This window comes from Cetorhinus maximus, chromosome 23, assembly GCF_964194155.1.
Source record: "Cetorhinus maximus chromosome 23, sCetMax3.hap1.1, whole genome shotgun sequence".
NCBI classification, from domain to species: Eukaryota; Metazoa; Chordata; class Chondrichthyes; order Lamniformes; family Cetorhinidae; genus Cetorhinus; species Cetorhinus maximus.
In genome coordinates, this window is record NC_135901.1 from 54,897,231 (window position 1) to 54,915,545 (window position 18,315).

Below are 18,315 nucleotides of genomic sequence, written 5' to 3' on the forward strand. Positions count from 1 at the left end.
AAGCTTGAGATTTGGATTATGGAGGCAACTTTTGACTTTTTTTTTAATCCCGATCTCCTTCACCAGAGACAACTTTCTCCGACCAAATGGTCTGTTTAGTTTGAACACAAGTGACTTCTTCACCAATGAGAAGTACCATTGCTGTTAGCTGGAACATGATATCGATACTTTCCTCCTTTAAGACAATTCTTAAAGCCTCCCCCTTTGACCGAGCTTTTAGTCATCTGACCAAATATGAGGCTCAGTGGTCACACTTTGTTATATAATGCTCCTGGGGAACGCCTTGTGACGTTTCATTAGGTTAAAAGCGCTTTATATATACAAGTTATCGTTGTTGTAGGATATACATAGAAAGGGCCAGTCTCCTGCTTTATCTTTCACGCTGATACTTTTCTCACCGACATTTTAACCTGAACTAATGTGAATCAAGTTTGTGACGTTAAAAACGTTTTCACCCCCTCAGGGAACTGAACCACATTGACAATCGCAGAGGAACAGACACAGAGAGATATACACCGAGAGTGACAGAGGTCTAAAGAGAGACACATACACAGAAAGCAAGGCTGTCACCAACTTGGCTCAGTGTTTGTTCCATTTCCGAAAGCAAATTCCCTGAATGTTGACAAATGAATGGGAATCAGAAAATACGGACGTATTTGGAAGGGTTTCCTTCTAATTAACTGATAATTAATTTGGTTAAAATCACAAATGGTGAAAACTTTAGTCAGCAGGATTCCAACCCTTGTGTTCATATTTACAACAAACGTAAATTATCGAACTTTCCCTCATTCAAATAAACAAGCCTGGATAATGCTCTTGCCAGGTTTCAAACCGCAGCTCCATCATATGTGAAGTGAATATGACCCCACTCGCCTCTATAAACCCTGCGCTGTAAAGATCCCAATATAAGTTGTTGTGGGGGAAAGGCGGGCATGTGAAATTGATTGAGTTGCTCTTCCAGAGAGCCAGCACAGACACGATGGGCCGAATGACTTATTTTGTCGCCATCTCTGATTTGATAAGAACACATTTGAGCTCTGGAGCAGCTGTTACTCATACCTCAATATTTAAGGTGATGGATTTGAAATCCATTGGGTTTTCCCCCTGTAGGTTTGAATCCTGCTGACTACAGTTCCCATTATTCCTCATTTTAATCAGGTGCCGCCAACCTCATCCCTGCGGCTCCTGTGAAACTGACAAGGCGACACACGGCAGAAATTCATCACTGAAAGAAACTGACACACGTCAAATTCTGCCGCTTTCATGTCGCATCTTTTAACTCCCTGTTCTCCCTCTCAGTCGTTTCCAGGCTGGTCAAATGTCATTCATTTGGAACTTTACCCTGGTCCTCGTCCACTGATTATGGTCAACTTTCCATGCATTGTAGTTGGCAGTTGGCTCCATAGCTCAGTGGTTAGAGCACTGGTCTCGTAAACCAGGGGTCGTGAGTTCAACTCTCGCTGGAGCCTGTGGCTAAGGTTTAGCCAATGAAACCAAGTTCCGTGGAAAAGTGCGTGGTGGGCTGGACAATGAGAGGCTGCAAAGTTAGATGGGTTCGGTGATTGGTTAGCAAGACGGCAGGAAATGTAGCAAGTCTGAAGTTACTCGCTTGGTCTTAAAAATAATTTTTTAAAAACCAACAAGGCAGCGCATTTTTCAAAAGCTGAGAAAGTTATGTTCTGGTGTTCAAAGAGACTTTTTGTACAAGGAACGCAGAAGTTGCATCAGTCTGTATAGTCCCATTGGTCAGTGCATTCGGCTGTTAACTGAAAGCTTGGTGGTTCAAAAGCACTCAAAGACAAAGCATTCAATGTTTTCCCTCCCCCCTCCCCCTCCTCCCATCTCATCAAAATTCATTGTCACACAGATCCAGGTTGTCAACGACAGCAAGAAAAATTTCCACAAATGTTACCAGTTCTGCTGTTCTGCAGTGAATTTCGAATCAGGGAATCTTCGGTGTCTAAAGCAAATGTGATAACCACAACACAACAAAAACAAGCGCAGCTCTTTGCAAACGACCGAGAATGTCAAACCATGCAGTCTTAGTGCACTTCTGAACCTTGCTGTGTGGAAGTATAATTCGGCTGAAAACCTTAGCCATGCGGCAGTGAAATTGATCTAATGTTAGAATCATCAGATAACACAGCACATCAGCAGCTCATTCAACACCTCACACATGTGCGAACTATCTTAGTGCAATTCGGCCCCCATCCTTCTCCATTCCTTAAGGACAGTGCATTTTTCAGAATATCATTCAAAACCTGGGAAGTATAAATGTCACAAGGCTGTGAGATAATACAGTCTTTGACTATTTCACAAAAAAACAGCAACGATGCAACTTTTCCCCACTCTGTATTTTGATAATGCTACTTCCTGGTTTCAAACAGAGAACCATTCGTGTATGAGGTGACCGTGATCCCCACTGCCTTGCACAAACCCTGCGCTGTAAAGATCCCAATGGAGCTGTCTGGAATGTTAAGCGGTGACGTCATGCAGCAGCACTTTGGGTCTTTGTTTTGAAGAAATGGAATTCGGCTGTTCTCATTAGGAATGCTGGAGACAAACTGATCAACAATGTCATCATCAAACGGCACAACACAGTAAGAGGCCCTTCCACCCGTCCTATCTATGTCAGTTTTGTACAAAGAGCTTTATAATTTATGACAATTTCCTTCTCTTTCTCCTTTGCCGTGCACAATTCCCATTTGGAAACTCGGTGTTAAGAAAACCAATATTGATAGCTTCAGCTCGTTCCTCACCTGAGCCAATACGTCAGACTTGCTCCAGGCCCTGACGTTTGCAGTGAAGGAGAACAAAGCAATATAATTTGCAGGCTAACCTGGATCTATTTTTATTCATTCACAGGATGTGAGATTCGCTGTCTAGGCCAGCATTTGTTGCCCATCCTTAATTGCCCTTGGGAAGGTGGTCTGCCTTCTTGAACCGCTGCGGTCCATGAGGTGTAGGGACACCCACAGTGCTGTTAGGAAGGGAGTTCCAGGATTTTGACCCAGCGACAGTGAAAGAACGGCAATATATTTCCAAGTCAGGATGGTGAGTTACTTGAAAGGGAACTTCCAGGTGGTGGTGTTCCCATGTATTTTCTGCCCTTGTCCATCTGGCTAGTCATGATCGTGGGTTTGGACACTGGAACTCAGGAGCCTTGGTGAATTCCTACAGTGCATCTTGTAGATGGCACACACTGCCGCTACTGTGCGTCAGTGGTGAAGGGAGTGAATGTGGATGTGGTGCCAGTCAAGTGGACTGCTTTGCCCTGGACAGTGTCCAGCCTCTTCAGTGTTGCAGGGGCTGCCCTCATCCAGGCAAGTGGGGAGAATTCCATCACACTCCTGACTTGTGCCTTGCAGATGGTGGACAGGCTTTGGGGAGTCAGGAGGTGAGTTATTCGTTACATGATCCCTAGTGTCTGACCTGCTCTTGTAGTCACAGTGTTTATATGGCCCGTCCAGCTCAGTTCCTGGTCAATGGTAACCCCAAGGGTGTTGATAGTGAGGGATTCAGATATAATAACGCCATTGAACATCAAGAGCGATGGTTGGATTATCTCATGTTGGAGATGGCCATTGCCTGACACTTGTATGGTGCGAATGTTACTTACCGCTTGTCAGCCCAAACCTGGATATTTCCCACGCCTTGCTGCATTTGGACATGGACTGCTGCAGTATCTGAGGAGTAGGGCATGGCTGAACATTGTGCAATCATCGGCAAACTTCCCCACTGACTGACCTTTAACAACAACAATCATCTTCCTTTGTGCTAGGTATGACTCCAACAAGCGGAGAGTTTCCTCTGATTCCCATTGACACCAGTTTTGCTACGGCTCCTTGATGCCACACTTGGTCAAATGCTGCCTTGATGTCAAGGGCTGTCACTCTCTGGAGTTCCGCTCTCTTGTCTATGTTTGAACCAAAGCTGTAATGAGGTCAGGAGCTGAGTGGTCCTTACGGAACCCAAAAGGGGCATCAGTGAGCAGGTTATTGCTAAGTCAGTGCCGCTTGATAGCACTGTTGATGACCACTTCCATTATTTTACTGATGATGGAGAGTAGACTGATGGGGCGGTTATAGGCCGGGGTGGATCATTCTCACTCTTTCACTCCCAGTTTGGTTGGAAGAACGAGGAGGGACATGATAAATTGCAGGGTTTCGGGGAAAATGTTGACAAGACGGGCAGAAAGACCACTTTCACTGCTGTAACCATTGTATGAATTCATATAAATAATGCGATAATTGGGGCAACTTCTGTAGTTGTGGCCGAGTGGTTAAGGTGTTGGATAGAAATCCATTGGGGTTACCCCGTGCAGGTTCGAATCCTACCGACTACGTTTTCCATTACTTCTCATTTTAACCACGTGCAGACGGAATTAATGATCGTTTGAATCGAGGAAAAGAGATCCAAACACATCCGTGATCTCTTATTTCCATTCATTTGTGGGCCTTCTGCAAATCTCCAGTCGGAACTGGGAAAAAAAATTAGCCAACTTGTGACATGATTTCATTCTGGCATTTGTATCTCCTTAGGCCTCTGTGTATACCTATGAGTGTGTTCCTCTGTGTGGGTCAATGTGGTTCAGTTCTCTGAGGAGGTGAACACATTTTTATGAACACAAACTGTATTCACATTAGCTATGCAACTTCACATTACAATGTTATAGTGAAAAATATCAGGATGAAAGAGGCAAGAGGAGTTTGTCTCTTTCTATATATGGACCACAACAACAAATTATATTTATAAAGCTCCTTTTACCTAATGAAACGTCACAAAGCGTTCCCCAGGAGCATTTTATAACAAAGTGTGACACCGAGCCACATAATCGGTCAGATGACTAAAAGCTCGGTCAAAGTGGGAGGCTTTAAGAACTGTCTTAAAGGAGGAAAGTATCGATTTCATGTTCCAGCGAACAGCAATGGTTCTTCCCATTGGCTGAAGAGGACACTTGTGTTCATCCGACACAGACCATTTGGTCAAAGAAACGTGTCCTTGGTGAAGTTTTTAAAAGTAAACTCCACTACAGTTTGGTGGCCTATAAACAACTCCCACCAATGTTTGCTGCCTCTTGCTGTTTCTTAGCTCCACCCAAACTGATTCTACATCTTGATCCTTCAATCTAAGATCCTCTCTCACTAATGTACCGATCTCGATCCTTATTAATAGTGCGACCCCGCCTCATTTTCCTTTTTGCCCATTCTTCCCAACTGGCGAATATCTTTGAATATTCAGATCAACCAATCACACTGCCCTTTGAAAGCAGCACACAGGGCCGAATGGCCTCTTTCTTTGCTGTAACTTTCTGTCATTTTATGTTTCCTAACACCACGGTTAAGATTAACTTTCTTATCTTCTATGTGATGCTTTGAATTCAAGACAATAAGCAAATTCAGCGAGTTTTCTTATCATTTTGAGCACAGAATTTGGAACCAGACTCGTTGAACGACATTTAAATGGTCTCAATCGTAAGAAGCAGCTCACCGACTCCAAACAGGCACCGTGAGCATCAGCCTGTTATAAACATTCTTGCTGTACATCTTCTGAGCGAGAAGCTGATCACAGCTCCACTTTCTGCACATTGAAAGACAGTGTGAAAATATTCACTATTTCAAATCTAAACAATGCATATTTGTGATTTTCTTTGTGTGCCAATGTGGTTCAGTTTCAGAACAATAATTGGCCAAGTTGGTGACATCCTTGCTTTCTGGGTGTTTGTCTCTCCTTCGGCCTCTGTCACTCTCGTTGTATGTGTTGGTGTGTGTTCTTCTGTGTGTGTCAATGCGGTTCAGTTCCCCGAGGGGATGGACACATATTCACCATCACAAACTTGATTAACATTGGTTGTGCAACTTCATATTAAAATGGCAAAGAGAAAAATATCAGGATGAACGATGCAAGTGGAGTTTGGAAGGAGGTGCAGCAAACAAGTGGAAGATGTGAATGATGTTATTGATGATTGAGAGGAAGGCATTATCACCTTGTGGATTTTGTAGGTCGATTACCTTCCACAGTTTGAAATTCAGAACAAGCTGAGGCTCCAGGAGGAAACAGCATTGACCTCCCTAAATTTTCACATAGGAAATAACGCGGGTGCATGCCCGGCTAGGTTGTGACAGAGACAGGGCGGGCAGAAGGCCCTTTTTGTCTGCTGTAACCATTCTATGACTTCATATAAATAATACAGGCCTATTGCCAACATCTGTAGTCGTGGCCGAGTGATTAAGGCGATGGACTTGAAATCCATTGGGGTTACCCCGCGCAGGTTCAAATCCTGTCGACTGCGTTTATTTCTGATTTTAACCGTTGATCCAGGAAACAGTAAATTGAATCGACATTTTCACAACACCTGCAGTAGCACAGTTTGACCAGTGGGTGGCAGTGAAACCGTGATTGCTCACATCACATGAAGCAGGCGCTGGCTCTGTTCATATTAAATTAGACGCCGTTTCTGTTTCTACTGCACCAAGACATGTCTCTGATCATATTAGAGAAGGTCATCACTCAGTTGTTTCTGTAATTGGCTCAATCTCAGTTGTTTATGTACTGGGCGAGGGCCACAATACAGTTGGCACTATCTCAGTCATGACTGCACTGAAGCAGGTCTCGACTAAAGTCACAATAAGCCATGCCCCAGTTGACACTGCACTAGAGCTTGTCTCTGGTTATAGAAAACTAGAACATGTTTTTATTTGCATTTCACAAGACTCTGTCTCAGCTATTACTCCAGTAGAACCTGCCACGTGTCCATCAAACTGGACCCTACCTCAGTTAATGCTGCACCAATACATGCTTCTATTCATATCACACATTTCCCTGTTTCTGTTCTTATTATCCTTTATCATGACTTTGTTATTGCTGGACTTGTTCATGTCTCTGTTTTTATTGATCTTGTACATTTGCCGGTATTTACTTCACCAGGCACTGCGTCAGTTGATATTAAAAAGAGCCCTGAATTATGTGAAGCTCCACTAGACCCTGTATCAGTTTTCTTAAACTGGATCCGGTCTGTGTTATTACTACACTAGGCAGGTTCGTATTACACAAGATCCTGTCTCAATTATTACTGCACTCGGCACTGCCTGACTTATGTTTCACTAGGTCGGGGCCCTGCTTATAATGCACTGAATCATGTCTGCACTTATATTCCGCTAGACCGTATTTCAGAACAAGTTACACGAGAATCCGTATCAGCCTGTATCACACTCGAGCTTGTCTGTCTTTTTAATTAAGATGGATCCTGTCTTTGCAGAGACTTTGTCTTTGTACCTCTGTCTCTGCTTCTATTCCACTCTCCCTTTCCCAGTTTTTACTCCACAAGATCAGATCTGTCTCTCTTACACTGGCGGCAGTCTCCGTTATTACGACTTAGACTCTCTCTGGGAAGCAATTACCCTGAGCCCTGTGACTGTAATAACTGCCCGATTTCACTTGATGTTGATCCATGCCCTGTATCAGTAAATATTGCCCTCGCCCCGTCTCCGCTATTACAGCAGTAGACCCTGTCTATGTTAATATAGCACTGGTCCCCGTCCCTGTTATTCGTGCACTAGGTCACGTCTTTGCTAAAGTAACATTAGATGCTTTCTCTATTATTACTACACTAGTAATGTCTCTGCTTAAATTGCACTAGGCCCTGTCTCAGTAATTATCACACCAGGCTCTGTCTCTGTTGTTACTACACTATTCTCTGTCTCTATAAGGTGGACGTTAAGTTGGAAATGGGCCTCTGACTTTGGCCTAAAACTACAGCTTTCCCATTGATTGTTCTGCGCAGCTCCAGATATTCATTTTCATTACTGCCAACAGTGTTACATATGAGACATCGCCTGTTCTGTGTGTCCGTGTGAAAAGAAATCATGCTGCATCATTCCGCAAAGATATAAGATTTTTCCTCACCAGAATGTTTCATTTTATTTTAGTTTCTCTTCTCAAACTGTAACTACAGATCGTCTAATAATGTAAATATTCATTGATAGTATATTCTGTTGTGTGCTCTTGTTTAGAAATTCCTGTCATACCAACCATTTCTTTGCTAAGATGGGCACGTTTGTCACCACACTCACTTAATGTCTGTCATCTCTCTATCTGAGACAGCGTCTAACTCACTGAAACGTATTGTTCTCTCTCTCAGATAAAAGCAAAATACTGCGAATGCTGGAAATCTGAAACAAAAACAAACATACCTGAAAAAACTCAGCAGGTCTGACAGCATCTGTGGAGAGGAATACAGTTGATGTTTCGAGTCCTTATGACTCTTCTTCAGAACTAAGGCAATGGAGAAATGTGGTGAAATATAAGCTGGTAGTGGAGGGTGGGACAGGTAGAGCTGGATAGAGGGCCAGTGATAGATGGAGGCAAAGAAGAGATGTCATAGACAAAAGGACAAAGGGGTGTTGACGGTGGTGATATTGTATAAGGAATTTGCTAATGGGGACATTAAGGGGAGCAAGCAGGACAAGCTAGTGGCAGTTGGCCCGAGTGGGTGTGGGGTAGGGGAAAGGGATCGAAATGGGCTAAAATGTGGAGATAAAACAATAGGTCGAAATAATTTTAAAAATAGGTAGGAAAAGAAAAATACATTTTTTTTAAAATTATAAGTTTTCGGGAAAAGGGGGATTGGAAAGGGAGTGGGGATGGAGGAGAGGGTTCGTGATCTGAAATTGTTGAACTCAATATTAAGTCCGGAAGGCTGTAAAGTCGGAAGATGAGGTGCTGTTTCTCCAGTTTGCGTTGAACTTCACTGGAACATTGCAGCAGGCCAAGGACGGTCACGTGGGCATTGTCTGCGTCAGTGTGTGTGTGTGTGTGTGTGTGTATATACGTTTGCATATGTGAGTGTGTGCCTGTGTGTGTGTCGGTGGTGTGTGTGTGTCGGTGTGTTTGGTGTGTGTCTCTGTGTATCTTTGTGTGTATATGTGTGTGTGTGTGTGTGTGTGTTGGTGTGTGCGTGTCTGTGTGTTTTGTATCTGTTTGTGTGTCTGTATGTGTTTTTGTATATGTCCGCATGTTTGTGTGTGTATGTGTGTGTGTCTTTATGTGTTTCTCTGTGTGTGTATGAGCATGCATTCCTGTGTGTGTTTATGTGTATGTGCGTGTGTTTGTGTGTGTGTCTTTGTGTGCTTCTCTGTCTGTGTATGAGCGTGCGTTTCTGTGTGTGTTTATGCATATTTGCGTGTGTTTGTGTGTGTGTGTGTGCGTCTTTGTGCATGTATGCATGTATGTCTGTGTGCACCTGTGTACATCTGTGTCTTTGTATGTCTGTGTGCGTGTTTGTCTGTATGCATGTATTGGTGTGTGCCTGTTTATGAGTGCGCATGTGCATCTTTGTGTGTCTGCCTCTTCGTGTGTGTGTGTGTGTGTTTGTGTATGTGAGTGTGTGTTTGTGTGTGAGACACGTCATATTGTTTGCAATTGAATTTCACAATGATCTTCATCATCCTTCCATTCATGAAAGATGACGGACACGCAGCAAACAAATCTATTCAGATGGGTTGTCTCCAGGTGCCGCACAATTTCTGATGGCTGAGCTCAATCCTTGAGGGGCAGTTTCTGTCACAAGTGTCTCATGGAAAGCTACAAGTGATGTTATGGGTTGTTGTTTCCAGTCTTGGCGTCTGTTGCCAAGCCGCTGTAGCCATGGCGATGCACAACAGTCCACAGGAAGTATCGCCATCTTTCCCTGTCATCATCTAGTGAAATTCATGTAAGATAATCGCTAATTAGGGCCTCCATGTCACGTTTGTAAGTGTCATACAAGCAGAGCTTTGGGCGTCTCACTGGCCGCCTGGCCCTTAGCAATGTGACCACCTTCCATCCTGTAAACGGGTCTGAGCCATCCAACCTCCCTCTGTTTGCTGAGCCTAACAGACTTGGGAGCTCTGTCTTTGAGAGGGCTACCGCTCCCTGATTGTGTCCCGCCAGGAGATACCCAATAACCACCGCGCACAGTGCAGATGGAAGTTGCAGAGTTTCTTTCCTTGATAGGTGTAAGTCCTCCTTGTTTCACAGCCAGACAAGGTACTGAGGACACAGCCCTAATACACCATCAGCTTGGCCCCAAGGGTCAGCTTGATGTTAATCCATGTACGTTTCATGAGCCAGGTGATATCTGTTTTCTCCGTGCGTGTATCAGGAACTGCATCAAGGAGCAGACAGTCTGTCACTGTGGAACTTGGGGAGCAGTATCAACTAACCACTTCCAGCCGGGTGTTATCTAGTGTGATCAGTGGCGGAACTGCAACGCCTTTCCCTTTAAACATGGTTTTCCAGAAGTTTTTAGTCAAATAGAACAAGTTTCAAGCATGGGAGAGATGGTAAATAAGTCGCTGTTGGTTTTGCAGAATTCTTGTACACCCCTGTACCGGGGGCGGGGGTTCGCTTATGCTCTGTCATTGCAGGTCTATTGCATTGAAAACTGTGCTATTAATTCCGGAATCTCCAATGCAAATGTGGTTTCACATGTAGTAGCTCCAGCAAAACTTCTGCTGCAGGTGAGGCTCGAACTCACAACCTCGGCATAGCCCGCTAACTGCACTGCTTTATAAATACCACGCGCTAACCGATTGCACCACTGGAGCGCACACAGACCGCTCCATTTGGCCTGGTTACATTTGTCACAGATCACTGGGGTCAGGTATGATTCCTAGATGGTAGATTAGTCAATGTGATCTCAATAAAGTTTAATGATATTGTCTGAACTGTAATATATTTTGTATAAAATAAAATGCCGACAATGGGTCAGAGAAACTTTGTTAATTTTCACACACTGAGCATGGACACTGCTGAAGGTCCTGCGCCTCTTTCAATATTGTTTTTCTTAACTCCGAGTTTTCAAAAGGGAATTGGACAAATATTTGAAATGGAGAAGCTGCTGGGTTATGAAGAAAGAGAAAGATATTGGGACTAACTGGGCAGCTCTTTGTAAAAAGCTGGCGAGGGCACGATGGGTCCCAATGAGCTGTGAACTTTTACGATTCCATTGTTCGATCAATTTCTCTATGGTGTTCCTAAATATCCCAGCCCAATCCGATTTCTGCAAAGCATAACCCAGAACTACTGCATCACGACACAGTTTGAAATTCTATACAAGTCCCTCTGGCTAATTCGCTGCGCTGGGTTTCTGTTGTGTCAGCCATGATCTTATTGAATGGCGGAGCAGCACCAAAAAGCTGAATGGCCGCTGTTCCTCTGACCCGGGCTGAATGGCCTCAAGATTGTCACCTTGGCTCTGATTTTATGGAACTGTGAGGGGCTCGAGCAACAAAACGGTCTGTTCCTGCTGCAACTTGTTATGTTCTTATTCAGCACCAATACCACTCAAGGCAATGGTTACTATCATATTGCCAGCAGTAGTGTGTTTGAGTGGTCCAAGGCGCTGGATTTAAACTGCAGCCTCGATCGAGTCGTGGATTTGAATCTCATCACTGTCAAAGTTTCAGTTGGTTCGTCCTTTCAGACGTTTCATCAAATCCCTTAGAATATGCTCGGGGCATTTGACACATGACGTGGTTCGTCTTGGTAGGACGAACAAGGGCGACTGTAGGAATTGCAGGATGAGTGGGACTTGGTGGGGCTGAATGCTTTCATTCTCTGCTGTAACCATTCCATGGTTTTACATGAACAACATTTACACCAGAGTCCAGTCTCCAGTCGTGGCTGAGTGATTAAGGAGATGGATTAGAACTCCATTGCGATCTGCCCCCGCAGATTCGTCCTGCCGGTTGCACTGCTCAGTGTTCTGTCCTTTTGGAGCCTCCAGGATTAATTATTGGCTAAATGGAGTCAGAACTTTCCAAACGCTCCCGTCTGTTTTTCCTGTTTCACCTCTGTGTTCCTTCTTTCCTGTTCATCCATAAGCATTCACAGAATCTGCAGTCAGAAATGAAATAAATCTGAGTTAAATTGGTGACATCTTGCTTTCTGAGAGTTTGCCTCTCCTCAGAGACAAAACCTAGCCCGCTGTGACTCTCGGTGCTTCTGTCTGTGTGTGTTCATGTGTTTGTGTCAATGTGGTTCAGTTCCCCGAGGGGTGAACACATTTTTACCATCGCAAAACTTTATTCACTTGTATTATATATCTTCGTGGTGAATGGTACAGAGAATAACAACAGGTGTAAAAGTTGCAAGAGGAGATTGACGCTTTCTGTGTTTATTTAAGTGGAGACTGCTTATTGATTCAGTGTCCATACGCTACACAGCGGAGGAAGATTGAAATTGTGATCAACATTTGAACGGACAGTGGATACACTCGATGTGATGACATATTCCAGTTTGGTATATGCAATCAGATAATCAATTTCTATTCGTTGCTTTGAACCCAATCTTTCTAATAGGATGGATGTTATGCACATGTTTCCCCCATTTTCTCGCTTTATTTGAAATGAATATTCATAAATCTATTTGTGTGGAAACTAACTGAATAACAGCAGAACTGGAAAACTTTGGACAAGATTTCCTTGCAGCCAAAGGACACAAAGCAGAATTATGTAGGTAATATAAGTAGAAGCAGGAAGAGAGGGAGTCTACTTGACCCTCGGTGGTCTTAAACCATTAAAGCTTCAGTTGGAAGCTAATTTCGTTCAAAGGTATGCTATAGAAACACCCTAATGGTTCAGATTCGATGCTTTCACCGCCTGGGTTCCATTCCCTGTCTCAGTGTTGTGCAAAATGTCGTAACTAGCACCCAACTGATGGTTTGGAAAAGAGTCATATTAAACTTGAAACCTTAACTCTGCTTCTCCCTTCACATTTGCTGTCAGGCTTGCTGAGAACTTCCAGCACTTTCTGTTTTTATTATAACATGAATTACTGTCTTTATCATACACATGATCACAAGAAATTTGAGCAAGAGTAGATCACACGGCCCATCGAACCTTCTCCATCATTCAATTCAATCATGGCTGATCTTGGGCTTCAACTCCATTATCCTGCCCATTCCCCATATCCGTTAGTTCCCCAAGAGAGCAAAAACTTGTCCATCCCAGCCTTAAATGTATTCAATAATGGAGCATCCACAACACCTCTGGGTAGAGAATTCAAAGATTCACAACCCTTTGGATGAAGTAATTTCTCCTCATCTCAGCCCGAAATTATCGACCCTTTACCCTGAGACAGTGCCGCAGTGTTTTAGACTCCCTGACCAGCGGAAACAATCTCTGTGTCCGCCCTATCAAGACCCCTCAGAATTTTGTAGGTTTCAATGAGATTGCCTTTCATTCTTCTAAACTCCAGAGAATAGAAGCCCAATTTATTCAGCCTCTCGTCATTGGACAACTAGCTCATTCCAGTGACCAATTTAGTGAACCTTCTCTGTACCGTCTCCACTGACAGTATATCCTTTTATAAATATGGAGATGAAAACAGCACACGGCATTCTCGATGCCGTCTCACCAAAACCCTTCTTTATTCTTGCTCTCCAATCCCCTTGTAATAAAGGCCATTGCGCTTCTTAATTTCTTGCTGCCCCTACATGCTAACTTTCGACATTGCTTGTCCAAGGACACCCAGGTCTCTTGAACATCAGCACATTCACTTTCTCACATTTTACTGTTTGAACTTTTACAACCAAGTGAACATATTCGCACCTGCCGACATTATATTCCATCTGCCATCTTGCTGCCCACTCACATGACCTTTCGATATACTTTTAAAGTGCTCTTCTCAAAGGCTACCTTGCCACCAAATTTCAGCTATATGCCCCAGTGAGAATTGAACTCACGACCACTGGTTCACAAGACCAGTACTCTAACCACTGAGCTATAGAGCCACTTGCTATGTCCTGTTCACAGTAAGCCCCCTCGTGGAACGAGGAACAGGGCAAAGTTCTGCATGGATGATATTTGATAGACCTGGAAATGTCTGAGATGGAGAACAGAGAATTAAAAGATGCGACATGAAAGCGGCAGAATTTGATGTGTGTCAGTTGCTTTCAGTGATGAAAGTCTGCCGTGGTAATGTGGTAATGATTTTACTGCCGCATGTTTACACTGACACAAATATCCCTCCTGACCAATCAATCGCAACTGCTCTTTGAAAGCAGCGCGCCAGGCCGAATGGCCTCTTTGTTTGCTGTAACTGTCTATAATTTTATGTCCCCCAGCATCATTTCCCAGTCATTCCGACATTTTATTACATTCTATGGGAACGTACTTTCTTACATCCTCGCTTTTGAAGTCAAGACACTGAGCAAACTCAAAGTTTTTCTTTAATTCCAGCACAGGGTTTGGAACCAGACCACTTTATTGGTGCCAACCCTTCACTGCAGCTCACCCCTTAAAAACAGTGGCCGTCATTGCCCGAAGATATCATTTATGATAAAATTCTGTAGCAGAAACTTATCTCTGGAGAAAGTATCTGAAAAAGGGCAAATGCGGCGTAGATAAAGCACGTTGCAAGGATTATAGATAACTTTCCACTTAATTTAGAGGTGAGGATTCGGCCCTTTCACCGTGGAAACGATTCCAGGCCAGGCAATGAAGGTTTATTGATCTGGCATAAACTGTTAAAACAGGCCTGATTTACTTATTGATTGAAAACCGAAACGCACAACCGCTTCGACCGAACCAATGGAGTGAGAGTTGAAATTTCACATCAGAGCTGCAAATGGCACACGTGGAACAGCTTCGAGAAGAAATACATTTCCTAATGTCTGATGGATATCAGTTTGGACTATTTGTATTTACAAATTCATTCTCGCGAAGTGTCCATTGCCTTAACCACTCGACCACAAGGACTAGGTGTCTGTTTAAATGTTGCTCAGTGAAAATTTCAATCATTCTCCACTTTGTAGCATATGGACACTCAGCAGCTGAACAGTCTCCACTCAGAAATACAGAAAGAAAATCCCTTTTAAATCTTTTGAACCTGTTTTTATTTTCCCACTATGATTTTAATATGAAGCCACACAACTAAGGTGAATAAAGTGTGGATGGTAAAAATGAGGAACTGAACCACATTGACACACACAGCGGAACACACACACATATACACCTAGAGTGACAAACGTCGAAGGAGATGCAAATACTCAGAAAGAAAGGATGTCACCAAACTGGTTCAGTTTTGCTCCATTTCCATCTCTGGATTAAACAAATCCTTGTAGATGAATGGAAATAAGAAAGCACGGGAGTTTCTGTTTGATTCTATTTACCCGATAACTAATCCTGTTGGCACCTGGTTAAAATAGGGAACAACGAGAACTGCAATCAGCAAACCAACATTGGGGAAACCCCGATGGATGTCAGGAACATCGCCCTCAACACTCGCCAGCGACGAACAGCACTTCCTTAGGGAAAACATGTTCATATCAAATCAGAGACGGCTATAAAGTAAGTCTTTCGGCCCGTCGTGTCTGTGCTGGCTCTCAGGAAGAGCAACTAAACCAATTCCACACACCCGCCTTTCCTCCACACCAGTTTCTATCGACATTGTCTCTCCTCGTTCACCCTGTCAAGGTAAAGGACCACAATCCGCCCCACTCCCCGTATTAAACTGGAGTTGTCTCTTGCTCACCCAAAGTGAATTCCTAACGTGCCCAAAAGTGGAAAGCAACTGAAAATTTGGGAGCAGTGGGTTTTGGACCCACTCCTCCAGAGACTGGAACCTGAATCCAGCTCTCCAGTTTGGAGAGAAAATAGAAATAGATTGTAGATATCAGCTCAGAAATAATGATGACCTGCTTGATCAGGATAAAGTTCTTTTGTAATTCGATATGAAATCAATTGCATAAATAAATAATGTTTGTATCGAAACTGTCTGAGGAATCCTAGTCCAACTCTTCATGTCATTGTGTCAGGGAAACTTTGTTAACTAAGGCAAACTGTGCATGGATTCTGCAGAAACTCCTTCTTCAAGCGAGAAATGGACAATGATTGAAAGGGGGAAAACTCAGCTTTAAGGAAAGAGAGAAGGAATTTGAGACCACTTGGTTAGCTCGTTAAAAATAGCTGGCACAGATACGATGGGGTGAAAGGCTTCACGTTGTAGTAAAAACAGAAAATGCTGGAAAAACTCAACAGGTCTGACAACACCTGTGGAGAGAGAAGCAGAGTTAATGCTTCAAGTCGGCATGACTCTGAAGAAGAAATATATGGACTCGGAACGTTAACTCAGCTTCTCTCTCCACAGATGTTGCCAGACCTGATGAGTTTTTCCCAGCATTTTCTGTTTTTATTTCAGATTTCCAGTATCTACAGTATTTTGCTTCCATCTTAGGTCTTCTTACTGCGCTGTGCCATTTGATGATGATATTGTTGATCAGTCTGTCTCCAGCATTCCTAATGAGAACAGCCGAATTCCATTTCTTCAAAACAAAGACCCAAAGTGCTGCTGCATGACGTCACCGTTTAACATTCCAGACAGCTCCATTGGGATCTTTACAGCGCAGGGTTTGTCCAGGGCAGTGGGGGTCACGGTCATTTCACATGTGGCAGAGCAACGGTTTGAAACCGGGTAAGAGCATGATCCAAACTTGCTCATTTAAGTGTGAGTGAATGTTCAATAATTTACATTTGTTGTTAAAAATGAACACATGAGTTCGAATCCTGCCGCCTGAGGATTTATCATTTAAATAGGAAAAAACCTATCCAAACACATCCGTGTTTTATTATTAATTTGTTGGCATTCAGGAGGTGGCGTAGTGGCATTGTCATGGTCTAGAAATCCAGAGATAAAAACGAAATACTGTGGATTTAAATAAAAAAAGAAAATGCTGGAAAAATTCAGCATGTCTGGAAAGAGAAACAGAGTTAATGTATTTCCGTATGACCCTTCTTTAAAGTTCTTTGAAAGCAGCACACAGGGCCGAATTGCCTCTTTCTTTACCATAACTTTCTACAATTTGATATTTCCCAACATACTTCTTTCACGCTCATTCTGCCATTTTATAATACACTCTTGCGAGTGGGTTCAAAGCTTAACAACGTGCAAAAGGCTGGGAGGAGTCTGCGACTTTGGATAATCGGCACTGTGCACATTCCTTAAATCAATATCTGGGAGAATCAGGAAGATGAGATTCTAGTTTATCTTTACCATGTCACCTGCAAACTCACTATTCCTAAAATCCTTGGGTCCCACATTCCCAGTCCCTGCTTTCCATGGAAAGCTTGGGTTCATGAACTGACTGTACCTGCACCAAGCAGATAATTGACTTGGGAGCTGGATAGGTAGAGGGAGCTGGAGGCGAGGCAGGGACAGGAGCAGAAAGAGATGCGACAAGTGTTTAGAATTTGATGTGTCTCAGTTACTTCCAGTGATGAATGTCTGCCGTGTGTTCCCTTGTCAGTTTCATAGAAGCTGCAGTGGTGTGTTTAGGAAATTGAGCAGCTTGTGGGGCTATTTCATCTCACTGTGAATTTCTTGTTCCAGCTCACAGAAACCGTTGTTGCCATTGACTGAAGAATTGGTTCCATCTAAAATGGAAACATGGATAAAAGCAACGTCGATAAACCAAACTGAAAGCAACTTGACAGCTTCCCTAAAAAGAACAGAAATAAAAATATCTGGAAAAACTCAGCAGGTCTGACAGCATCTGCGAAGAGGAATACAGTTAACGTTTCGAGTCCGTATGACTCTTCAACAGAACTAAGGAAAAAAGAAGAGAGCTGAAATATAAGCTGTTCTAAGGGGGGTGGTGGTGGTGGTGGGTGGGGGTGGGGGGGGGGGGGTGGGGGGGGCCGCGGGGGTGGTAGAGCTGGATAGAGGGCTAGTGATAAGTGGAGATTGCCAAAAGATGTCATAGACAAAAGGACAAAGAGATGTTGATGGTGGTGATATTAGCTAAGAAATGTGCTAATAGGTGACATTAAGTGTAGAAATCAGGACGAGCAAGGTACAGATAGCCCTAGTGGGCGTGGGGTGGGGGGGAAGGGATCCAAATAGGCTAAAAGGTCGAGATAAAACAATGGATGGAAATACATTTAAAAATAATGGAAATAGGTGGGAAAAGGAAAATCTATATAAATTGTTGGTAAAAAAAAGGGGGGATCGGAAACGGGGTAGGGATGGAGGAGAGAGTTCATGATCTAAAGTTGTTGAACTCAATATTCAGTCCGGAAGGCTGTTAAGTGCCTAGTCGGAAGATGAGGTGCTGCTCCTCCAGTTTGCATTGAGCTTCACTGGAACAGTGCAGCAGGCCAAGGACGGACATGTGGACATGAGAGCAGGGTGGTGTGTTGAAATGGCAAGCGACAGGGAGGTCTGGGTCATGCTTGCAGACAGACCGAAGGTGTTCCACGAAGCGGTCACCCAGTCTGCGTTTGGTCCCTCCAATGTACAGGAAACCACATTGGGAGCAACGAATGCAGTAGACTA

At 43.6% G+C, this 18,315-nt stretch overlaps 1 protein-coding gene and 4 non-coding genes across 5 annotated transcripts in view; 2 read left to right on the plus strand and 3 right to left on the minus strand.

Moving 5' to 3' along the window:
- The window catches only part of LOC144698056 (uncharacterized), a 136,661-nt gene that overhangs the window by 72,392 nt on the left and 45,954 nt on the right, over positions 1-18,315 (minus strand). The window lies entirely within an intron of this gene.
- On the plus strand, positions 1,397-1,469 carry trnat-cgu (transfer RNA threonine (anticodon CGU)). The gene has a single exon. It is a non-coding gene; the product is annotated as a tRNA-Thr (tRNA).
- Positions 6,211-6,292, plus strand: trnas-uga (transfer RNA serine (anticodon UGA)). The gene has a single exon. It is a non-coding gene; the product is annotated as a tRNA-Ser (tRNA).
- Positions 10,492-10,586, minus strand: trnai-uau (transfer RNA isoleucine (anticodon UAU)). Its single transcript has 2 exons — positions 10,549-10,586; positions 10,492-10,527 (listed from the first exon to the last, which is right to left on the minus strand). It is a non-coding gene; the product is annotated as a tRNA-Ile (tRNA).
- Positions 13,702-13,774, minus strand: trnat-ugu (transfer RNA threonine (anticodon UGU)). The gene has a single exon. It is a non-coding gene; the product is annotated as a tRNA-Thr (tRNA).